This window comes from Suncus etruscus, chromosome 14, assembly GCF_024139225.1.
Source record: "Suncus etruscus isolate mSunEtr1 chromosome 14, mSunEtr1.pri.cur, whole genome shotgun sequence".
Taxonomy (NCBI): domain Eukaryota; kingdom Metazoa; phylum Chordata; class Mammalia; order Eulipotyphla; family Soricidae; genus Suncus; species Suncus etruscus.
Genome location: NC_064861.1, coordinates 83,650,649 through 83,662,145, shown reverse-complemented (window position 1 = coordinate 83,662,145; position 11,497 = coordinate 83,650,649). Strand labels below are relative to the sequence as shown.

At 47.6% G+C, this 11,497-nt stretch overlaps 2 non-coding genes across 2 annotated transcripts; one reads left to right on the top strand and one right to left on the bottom strand.

The window, feature by feature from the left end:
- Window positions 1–4,845: 4,845 nt before the first annotated feature.
- On the bottom strand, window positions 4,846–4,952 carry LOC126029029 (U6 spliceosomal RNA). The gene has a single exon (XR_007502688.1). It is a non-coding gene; the product is annotated as a U6 spliceosomal RNA (small nuclear RNA).
- Window positions 4,953–10,799: 5,847 nt separating this feature from the next.
- On the top strand, window positions 10,800–10,907 carry LOC126029262 (U6 spliceosomal RNA). Its single transcript, XR_007502894.1, has one exon. It is a non-coding gene; the product is annotated as a U6 spliceosomal RNA (small nuclear RNA).
- Window positions 10,908–11,497: the final 590 nt, after the last annotated feature.

Genomic DNA, 11,497 nt, shown 5'->3' with positions numbered 1-11,497 from the left:
CACCAGCTGTGCTCAGGAGTTACTCCTGGCTCTGTGCTCAGAAGTTGCTACTGGCAGGCTGTGGGGACCATATGGGATGCCAGGATTTGAACTAGGGTTCGTCCTGTGTTGGCCACATGCAAGGCAAATGCCTTACGTCTGTGCTATAGCTCTGGTCCCATGCCAGGAGTAATTTCTTTTTTTTTTTGTTTTGTTTTGTTTTTGTTTTGCTTTGTTTTTGGGTCACACCCAGCATCGCTCAGGGGTTACTCCTGACTCTATGCCAGGGGTCTCAAACTCAATTTACCTGGGGGCCACAGGAGGCAAAGTCAGGGTGATCCTTGAGTGCAAAATCAGTAGTAAGCCTTGAACATTGGGGGGTGTGACCCAAACAACTAAAACAAAACAAAACAAAAAACGTTTCCTCTAGGACAGGGCCACAAAATGTTGTATGGAGGGCCGTTTGCGGCCTGTGGGCTTCGAGTTTGAGACCCCTGCATGCTCAGAAATCGCCCTGGCAGGCACAGGGGACCACATGGGATGCCGGGATTCTAACCACCGTCCTTCTGCATGCAAGGCAAACACCTCACCTCCATGCTATCTCTCAGGCCCTGCCAGGAGTAATTTCTGAGTGAACAGCCAGGAGTAAGTCCTGAGCACTGCTGGGTATGTCCCCCCATTCTCACCCCCCCCCAAATAAAACCCAGAGAAGTACTTAAAACATCGATCTGCCATTGGATGAATTCTAACAAAGAGAATGAGTTGATGTGGTCACCACTCAGGGGAAGGGGGTCAACCTGCTTCCCAGAAGCCCCCTTTTCCCACTCACAGTCTCTCTCTCTCTCCACCCAGGAGGGCACCCACCGTTGGCCTCCTTGTAGAACTTCACTTTGCTTGTTTTCCACACAACACCACCAACTCCTGTAACTGGCATTTCATCTCTCTGCAGCTTTGAGCTTGTGGAGCACATCCAGGATGGATGTGAACCAGGCCGCCTCCCATGGCTGTGTATGATGCCATGATGTGAATACACACAATTCCTTTACATAGCTCTTGGCCATGGATATTTTGTTTTTTAGGGTTTGGGGCCACCTGGCTCAAAACTTCTGGCTCCTCAATCAGAGATTGCTCCTAGTGGAGCTCGGGGGACCAGATGGGGTGCCAGAGATGGAATTCAGCATGCAAGGCAGATGCTATACTGGCTTCTATCTCTCTCGTCCCTGTTCATGGAAATTCTAAAATTCCTTTTTATTTTTTTTGGCTTTTGACAATCAAGTCCACAGTTTGCATTAAAATATTCACTGCCTGATGTGAATGAATATACAGACACGTTTCTCTTGAATAGAAAGGAGAGGCCTGAAGGTACAGAGGCACTTATCTTGAGGACAGACTGCATGTGTGTTCAGAGAATAGGTGATCGTTTTCCTGCACCTGTCAGACATTTCTGTGACTCTAAGATGCTCGCCACCGACTGGCATCACTGCAGGCTTTATTTTACCCATCTGGGCCCGGTACAGTCAGAGCTCATTGTAGGGCAATTGAACATCTGGAAGAGAACAACTCAAGTGCTCAGAGCATATGCTTCACTTGTGTGGCTCTGGAGCCATTGTTCTGAGTCCATTGCTAGGCCCAACACTTCTCTGAGACCAGCAAGGCCCCTCAGCACTCCTGGGTTATATAGCACTGGGCCTGCCCCTGGTGGTCCCTGAGCACAGCTGAGAAGTTGTGGCCCTAATAAAAATGTAATAAAAAGGGCCGGATGGGCTGGAGAGATAGCATGAAAATAGGGCATTTCCCTTGAATGCAGAAGAACAGTGGTTCAAATCCTGGCATCCCATATGGTCCCCCAAGCCTGCCAGGAGCAATTTCTGAAATAGATCCAGGAGTGTGACCCAAAAACCTAAAAAAATAAAAACAAGGGGTTGGCCAGAGCGATAGCACAGTAGTAGGAAGTTAGCCTTGCATGCAAAAAACCTGGGACACACCAGGGTTTGATTCCAGGCATCTCATGTGGTCCCCTGAGCCTGCCAGCATCGATTTCTGAGCACAGAGCCAGGAGTAACCACTGAGCACCACTGCTGCCAGGTGTGGCCCAAAAACAAACAAACAAGCAAACAAAAGCAAAAGTAGAGTTGGATGTAACTAAGCAGAAGAACACTTGCTTTTCTTTTTTTTCTTTTCTTTTTTTTTTTTTTTTTGGTTTTTGGGTCACACCCAGCAGTGCTCAGGGGTTACTCCTGGCTGTCTGCTCAGAAATAGCTCCTGGCAAGCATGGGGGACCATATGGGACACCGGAATTTGAACCTTAGGTTCTGGATCAGCTGCTTGCAAGGCAAACACCACTGTGCTATCTCTCCGGGCCCAGAACACTTGCTTTTCATTTGTGAGGTCCTGGGTTTAGTTCAGCACAATGAATTATAATAATAAATAAGAAGACTGGGGATTAGGGCCACACCTGGTAGCATTCCAGGCTCTGTGCTCAGGACTGACTCCTGGTGATGCTTAGGAGATCTGGTGTCATGCCAGGAATTCAAACCAGAGTCAGATACAGCCGAAACTTTTGAAAATAAAAAATTTTTAATTTAATTAAAGATCAATAAATTAAGGGCTGGAGAGATAGCATGGAGGTAAGCGTTTGCCTTTCATACAGAAGGATGGTGGTTCGAATCCCAGCATCCCATGTGGTCCCCCATGCCTGCCAGGAGTAACCCCTGAGCACTGCCAGGTGTGACCCAAAAACCAAAAACCAAAAAAAAAAAAAAAAAAAAAAAAAGATTAATAAATTGGAGCCAGAACATGTGGCCAACCCTGATTCAATCCCCAGCATCCCATATGGTTTCCTGAGCCTGCTAGGAGTAATTTATGAGTGCAGAGCCAGGAGTAACCCCTGAGCACCACTGGCTAGAGCCCCTATAATATAAAATTAATAAAAATTGAATATTTTACCTGTATATTGGTATTTTGGAAATCCTTTTCTAAGATATGCTTGTTCAATTGTCTTGCAGAGGGGCCAGAGCAATAGTACGTTCTTACCATAGTAAAGTTCTTGCCTTGCATTAAGCCGACCCAGGTTCGATTCCAGAACTCCATGTGGTCAGGTCCCCTGAGCCCTCCAGGAATGATCCCTGAGTGCAGAATCAGCAGTAAGGCCTGAGCACTGCTGGATATGGCCCCCCAACATAAATAATAAATGTCTTGCAGAGTTTCCTAAAGGATTGTTTGGGGGCTTGAGGGGGACTGGTAAGAGGAGGGATCTCTCCAGAAGTGTCAGGGGCCTACACAATGTCAGAGATACAATTTGGAGTTTTGTCTGTACAAGATATCAGATCTTTACATATCTCCCAGGCCTCTGGGGCTGTCCATTTGAAAATGCATTTGTTGAGGGCCGTAGAGATAGCACAGCAGTAGGGTGTTTGCCTTGTGCACAGCCCATCCAGAACAGATGGTGGTTTTTCCCCAGCCTGCCAGGAACGATTTCTGAGTGCAGAGCCAGGAGTAACCCCTGAGTGCCGCTGCCGGGGTGACCCAAAAACAAAATGCATTTGTTGAGCTGGAGACAGAAAAGTCTGAGCACAGCAGCCCAGATTCAGTCTTTTCGGAGCACCACCAGGAATGCTGCCCTCGAGCAGAGCCAGAAGCGAGCCCCAAACCTGCCAGGTGTGACCTCAAAGCCCAAAATCAATACATCAGAATGAAATTTTAAAAATGCATTTGTTAGGGGATGAGGAGGCAATCATCTATGCTTTGATAGATGTTACCTTTATGTTATCACAAACAATATGAAGTCAATTTGTGCCTGCAAAGGGGCAAGCTAGGGTGGTGGGTGGGAAATTGGGGACACTGGAGAAGGAGAGTCACACTGGTGGTGAGATCATTGTTTGAACATGTGACACTCGAAATCACTGAATTATGAACAACTTGATAATTCATTGTGTCATAATAAATATTTTTTATTAAAAAAAGGCTGACCACATACTCTTTTTTTGTTTGTTTGTTTGTCTTTGGGCTGCAGCCAGCAGTGCTCAAAGATTATTCCTGGCTCTGCATTTAGGAATCACCCCGGAGAGTCTATGGACGATATGGATGCCGGGGATCGAACCCGGGAAGGCTGGTGGAAGGCCAGTGTCTTGCACTGCTGTGCTACCACTTTGGACCCTGATCATCTACTTTCTTTGCAGGCAAAAGCCAGGGTGTCATTCCCAGCACCACTTGGTCCCCTAAACACTATGACTAGGTGTGACCCCTGAATACCACCAGCCCCCAAATGCACACAAGAGTAAAAGCATATTTTTTTTTATTTAGGCTGCACACAGGTTATTCACCACCTGCTTCTCAACTTTGCCATCTTTAATGCTTGTGAATGACCCAAAGATCAATGACACTTGAGTACAGTCCAATTTCTCTGCCTTTCCTTTACCAATTATTTTTTTTTGTTTTGTTTTTATATTTGGGCCGTAACCAGTGGCACTCAGGGGTTACTCCTGGCTCTGCGCTCAGAAATCACTCCTGGCAGGCTTGAGGGACCATATGGGATATCCCGGGTCAGCTGCCTGCAAGGCAAACGCTCTATCACTGTGCTATCTCTCCAGCCCTCAGATTGTTTGTTTTTGGTAACAGAAATCAATCCCAGGATCTTACACCTTACATCTCACCCCAGATGATTGTTTTTATGGCATATTTCAGATATACATATATATTTGCTTTTTGGTCACACCTGGCATCACTCAGGGGTTACTCCTGGCTCTGCTCTCAGAAATCGTAGATGGGATCCTGGAGATCAAACCTGGGTCCATCCTGGGTGGGCAGCATGCAAGACGTGCAGGCCCTACCACTGTGCTATCACTCCGGCCCCTCAGAAATATTTTTTTAAATATGGAACGCTTCACGAATTTGTGTGTCATCCTTGCACAGGGGCCATGCTAATCTTCTCTGTATTGTTCCAATTTTAGTATATGTGCTGCCGAAGCGAGCACCCCTCAGAAATATTTCTTCTTTTTTGTTTTGTTTTGTTTTGTTTTTGGGCCACACCCAGCGGTGCTCAGGGGTTACTCCTGGCTGTCTGCTCAGAAATAGCTCCTGGCAGGCACGGGGGACCATATGGAACATCGGGATTCGAACCAACCACCTTTGGTCCTGGATCGGCTGCTTGCAAGGCAAACGCCGCTGTGCTATCTCTCCGGGCCCTCAGAAATATTTCTAAGCTTCCAAAGCACACTGGTATTCACTTACATTTCTTTCTCCTCCCCCTGAAAAGCCTTTGGTATTATATATTAATTTGTCTGGTAATCCGGAACTGATTTCGGTGGGTGGTGTGAGGTCAGGTTTTATGTTTTGGAAAGAGCAGTGGGGAGGGTTGAGTCACCCCTGTACATGCTCAGGATTTAACTCCTGGCTCTGTACTCAGGGGTAACATCTGTTATAACTTGGGTTTATTCCCTCACACTGTATGCGGAATTAAACCTCAGGCAGCTATATGCAAAGTAAGTGCTCCACCTACTGTACTATCTCTCTTACCCTCATTTTCCTTGTTTTCTTTTTCTTGCCTTGTTTGTTTTTGTTTTGAGGCCATACTCAGTGTTGCTCAGGACTTAGTCTTGACTCTGTGCTCAGGAATCCCTCTTGTTGGGGATTCGGGGGACCATCTACAGTGCTAGGATGAAGCCCTTATTGGTTGAGTGCAAAGCAAGTGCCTTAACCCCTGTATTTTTTTTGCTGTTGTTATTTTTTTTTTGTTTTTGGGCCACACCCGGCGATGCTCAGGGGTTACTCCTGACTGTCTGCTCAGAAATAGCTCCTGGCAGGCACGGGGGACCATATGGGACACCGGGACTCGAACCAACCACCTTTGGTCCTGGATCGGCTGCTTGCAAGGCAAATGCCGCTGTGCTATCTCTCCGGGCCCGTTGTTGTTGTTTTTTAATTTTTGTCAAAGCTATACACAAAGTTAATACAGCAAATGAGTTTCATTTTTCAGTAGACCTTTTATTTATTTATTTTTAAAGCAGTTTCCAGGATAAAAGGAATAGCTTCTTACCGAAAAAATCAGAAAGTAGCAAGAGCCAGAATGATGGCCTGGTTCAGGGATCTGACAAGCCTGGCTTGAAGTCCTGGTTCTGCCACTTCTTGGCTGGGTAACCATGGGCAACTCCTCTCCTTCTCCCGGGTTCCATGGCTTAATATCTCAGCTGGGCAGAGCTGGACCGACCTACCTCCCCTGCGCCTGGAAAGATACAGCATGCCAAGCCGGTAATACAGGGTGGGGTGCCGCAGGAGACGCAAGCTGGCTGCGACTATTAGCAGAGGATTTCATTTCATTTCATTTCCTCACTCATTATCCATTCACCCTTAAGCTGCCTCTGGAAATAGGGGGTGACCCTCCTTGGGACATTCTCCCCCTCCCTTTAAATCTGCATGGAATTCCCATCACTCCATTTTATCCAGCTCTGATTGGTTTATCCTGGGCTTGGTTTTAGACATTCCTTGGTGCCAGCTGTGTGCTATTCTAGCTGTGTGGTATTCCAGCCGTGTGGTATTCTAGTTGGGTGATATTCCATTCCTTAGGAGTCTTCGGCCATTTGGAAGCAAGGCGAGGTGGCATCAGTGGGAAAGTACCAGGGTTTGGAAACTGAGGGAGGGATCTGTGAGGCCCCAGCTACTCTGAACCTTCACCCCTCCCCACTCACATACCCTGTAAAATGGGGATGACATATTAGATTTCATACTTGGCTATAGAAGCTTGAGGACCAGAGCAATGGTATAGTGGGAAGGGCATTTGCCTGGCACATACCTAACCTGGGTGTGTTCATCCCTCCATCCCATATAGCCCCCTCCATCCTCTCCCCATCAGGAGTGATTTCTGAATTCAGAGTCAGGAGTAAGCACCACTGGATATAGCCCCAAAACAAAATGAAAAATAAATTTTTTTTTTTTTGGTTTTTGGGCCACACCCTGTGACGCTCAGGGGTTACTCCTGGCTATGCGCTCAGAAGTTGCTCCTGGCTTCTTTGGGGACCATATGGGACGCCGGGGGATCGAACCGCGGTCCATCCTAGGCTAGCGCAGGCAAGGCAGACACCTTACCTCCAGCACCACCGCCCGGCCCCGAAAAATAAATTTTTAAAAATATAAATTTTGGGGGCGGGAGAGATAGCACGAAGGTAGGGTGTTTGCCTTGCATGCAGAAGGATGATGGTTCAAATCCCGGCATCCCATATGGTTCCCTGAGCCTGCCAGGAGCGATTTTTGAGCGTAGAGCCAGGAGTAACCCCTGAGTGCTGCCAGGTGTAACCAAAAACCAAAAAAAAAAAAAATCTAGATTTGGAGTCAGGTGTGGTGGTGCAAGGAGTAAGGCCTTGCCCATACTAGCCTAGGACTGACCATGGTTTGATACCCCGGTGTCCATATCGTCCCTTAAGCCAGGAATTATTTCTGAGCGCATAGCCAGAAGTAACCCCTGAGTGTCACTGGGTGTGGCCCCAAAACAAAACAAAACACAACAAAAATTTAGATTTGGGCCTAGAGTGATAGTCCAACTGGTACAATGGGAAGGGCATTTAGCTTGCATGTCACCAGCCAGGGGATCAGGAGTAAAACTCAGAGCACTGCCAGGGGGTGGAAACACACACACATACACGCACACGCGCACACACACACACACACACACACCAATTGCTAGAGTGATAGCACAGTGGGTATGGCATTTGCCTTGCATGGAGCTAATCTGGATTCAATCTCAGCATTCCATATGGTTCCCTGAGCCCACCAGAGTGATTCCTGAGCGCAGAACCAAAAACTGCTGACTAACATAGTGTGTGCGACCCCTCAAAAGCCTGTTAAGGGAACCATTTGATGCTCACATAGGTGATGAGGAGAGTTGACAGATGTTACACAGAGCTCAATGAGGTCCAGGATGTCAGTCCTGCATGGCCCAAGCATGATGCCCATTTTACAGGTGGAGTTGTGGAGGTCCTGTAAGGCTCAGCTCCTGCCTTCATGGGAGGCAGAGGAGGTGAGAGATGGAAGGAGAGCTCCCCCAGGACAGTGTAAGTGGTGGGGGGTCACAGGTCTTGGGGGTTTCTCTTTCTTCCCCTTCACTCTCATCTCTCTTCCTTCGCCCTGTCATCTCTCCCCTTATTCTTCCTTCCTCCTTCTCCCTTGCTCACTTCCTCTCCCTCCTCCACACCTCCTACTCTCTCCCCTCTCTCCTTACTTCAACCTGGCCTTCCCCACTTGCAACCACAGGGACCTTATTAGTGTCTGGACCAGAGCTCATTCACTTCCACCCAGACCTCCTGCCTCTGGTCTCACTCGGGAAAATCCAGAGTCTCACTTAACCCAATTCCTGGCTCACTAGTAGAGGAAGGGCCTGAGGCCCAGGAAAGGGCCGAGAGAAGGGACATAGGGAAGGACCTGAGGTAAAGAGACTGACCCCACCACTGCATCTCAATCCTGTCCCACCACCTTCCCCCATACTCGCCCCATTCAGACACTCAGACACAGGGACATCCTCACTGCTTGGTGATCCCTTCCTGCTTCAGGACCTTTGCCCTAGCAGCTCCCTTTGTTTCCCCAGAAGTTCATTTCTTTTTTTTTTTTTTTTTTTTTTTTTTGGTTTTTGGGCCACACCCGGTAATGCTCAGGGGTTACTCCTGGCTATGTGCTCAGAAGTTGCTCCTGGCTTGGGGGACCATATGGGACACCGGGGGATCGAACCGAGGTCCGTCCAAGGCTAGCGCAGGCAAGGCAGGCACCTTACCTTTAGCGCCACCGCCCGGCCCCCAGAAGTTCATTTCTAAGGTTTTAACCTTTGTCACTCTCCCTGAACGACCTCTTTGACCTTTAGTTCCAACATAACCTACCTCATCACATCCACTCCAAGTCTCTTACTGAAGAGTCCCTTACTCTGCTCATGTGACACTCATTACCTAACAGGCAAGGAATGAAGATTGGATTCATGAAGATTGTGGCTCATAGTGCACAGCACAAAAAATGAGAACAAGCTGTGCTGGCAGGGATGTGAAGAGAGAGAAAGAAACTCTTGTTCACTGCTAGTGGGAATGCCGTCTAGTCCAATCTTTATGGAAAGCAATACAGAGATTCCTCCAAAAACTGGAAATTGAGCTCTCCTATGATCCAGCTATACCACCCCTAGGTATATACCCTAAAAACACAAAAATACAATGCAAAAATCCCTTCCTCACATCTATATTCATTGCAGTGCTATTTACAATAACCAGACTCTAGAAACAACCAAGATGCCCTTCAGCAGATGAATGGCTAAAGAAACTGTGGTACATAAACACAGTGGAATATTATGCAGCTGTCAGGAGAGATGAAGTCATGAAGTTTTCCTATACATGGATGTACATGGAATCTATTATGCTGAGTGAAATAAGCCAGGGGTTGACAGATAGATGCAGAATAGTCTCACTCATCTATGGGTTTTAAGAAAAATAAAAGACATTTTTGCAATAATCCTCAGAGACAAAGAGAGGAGGGCTGGAAGGTCCAGCTCACAACATGAAGCTCCCCACAAAGAGGGATGAGTGCAGTTCAAGAAATAACTACATTGAGAATTATCATAACAATGTGACTGAATGAGGGAAGTGGAAAGCCTGTCTAGATAGAGTACAGGTGGGAATGAGGTTGGGAGGAGGGAGATCTGGGACACTGGTGATAAGAATGTTGCACTGGTGAAAGGAGGAGTTCTTTACATGACTGAACCCCAACTACAATCATATTTGTAAAGATATAAAAAAAAGATTGTGACGCATAACTGGAAATGTGGTCCATGAATGCCAACCATTAGGGGGCCCTTGAGCCCACTCTTTTCTTTGGGGGTGGAGCTTGGGATCACATGTGGCAGTGCTCAGGGCTTTTTCCTGGCTCTGAACTCTGAGATCAGTCCTGGCGAGGCTTGGGCGACCTGTGGGGTGTCAGGAATGGCCCCATTGAGCCAAGAGTTTGGAAAATGCCTGACCGTGTTCCATCTCTCCAGCCCTCTCAGTCCATCCTTGACTTCCAGACCCCTTCCTCCCTGGGTTCACCTCACCAATGCCTCTTTCAATGTTCTACTATGCCCCCATCCTCTAGGAAACCCCCCAAATGCTGGGACCCAGAAAATGAGATGGGGAGGCAGTAGCTGGGAGGAAGTGATGAGCAGATCCCCCATTTCTTCTCCTCCCAAGCTCTGGGTGCCATGATTTCATCCCCACCGTGATGTCACACATCAGGGGACCCATGTGAGGCATCAGAGGGGAGGAGTGTGCCCTGGCACAGCTCACTTCTGTGATATGTCAGCAGGTCTGGAATGGCGGCAGGAAGGAAGGCTGATTCATACTCCTGGATGTGGAAGTTCTCTGGGATGGGATGAAGACACCCCCCCCACCCCATGCCTCTATCACCCTCCTGCCTGAGACTTCATCCTCTTAGTCATATATACTAAGGCTGGGGACCACACAGTTGCTGAGACCGCTCCCTCTGTGAATCCCCATGTTTAGGAAGAGGAAGCAGAGATACAGAAATGATTCACTTGGGCCAGAGAGATAGTACTATGAGTAATGCACGTGCCTTGTACGCGTCGACCCAGGTTTGATCCCCGGCATCCCATCTGGTTCCCAAGCATTGCTAGGAGTAATTCCTGAGTGTAAAGTCATGTGTAACCCCTGAGCACAGCCGAGTGTGACCCAAACCAAAGAGTAAAAAAAAAAAAAAATTCCACCAGGAGTAATTCCTGAATAATTTCAGGAGTAATCCCTGAGCATCATTGGGTGTGACTCAAAAAAAAAAAAAGGGCAAAAGAAAAGTGCATTATTGTGCTCACTTTGGGAACATATAAAACAAAAAACAAAATTGGAGCAATACAGAGAAGATTAGCAGGGCCCCGGTGTAAAAATGACACATAAGTTCCTGAAGCTTTTGTTATGTTTGCAGCATGGGGGAAGGCAGAGAATTTCCATCTGTCATAAAGGATGGGCTATATACAAAATGATTTCTCATCCGTGGACCAAAATTTACACAGCAAGGTAGTAACAAAGGGCCAAATGGAACACAGTAGGAGAACGGACTCACACAATCAAGTTGGGTTTTTTTGGTGGTGATGATAGGGGTTAAAAGGATGAGGTGGGAGGGCCAAGAGATAGCACAGCGGTAGGGCATTTGCCTTGCACACAGCCGATCCAGGACTGATGGTGGTTCTAATCTAGACATCCCAGATGGCTCCTGCCAGGATTTCTAAGCAGGAGTAACCCCTGAGTGCCACTGGGTATGACCCAAAAGCAAATAAAATAAAATACAATAAAATAAAAGGATGATGTGTGGGGGTCCTTGCCAGAGGGAAGCAAAGATATGGTGATGATTATGCTATTGAAATTATGTACAACGGGGGCCCGGAGAGATAGAGAGATAGCACAGCAGGCGTTTGCCTTGCAAGCAGCCGATCCAGGACCAAAGGTGGTTGGTTCGAATCCCGGTGTCCCATATGGTCCCCGTGCCTGCCAGGAGCTATTTCTGAGCAAAC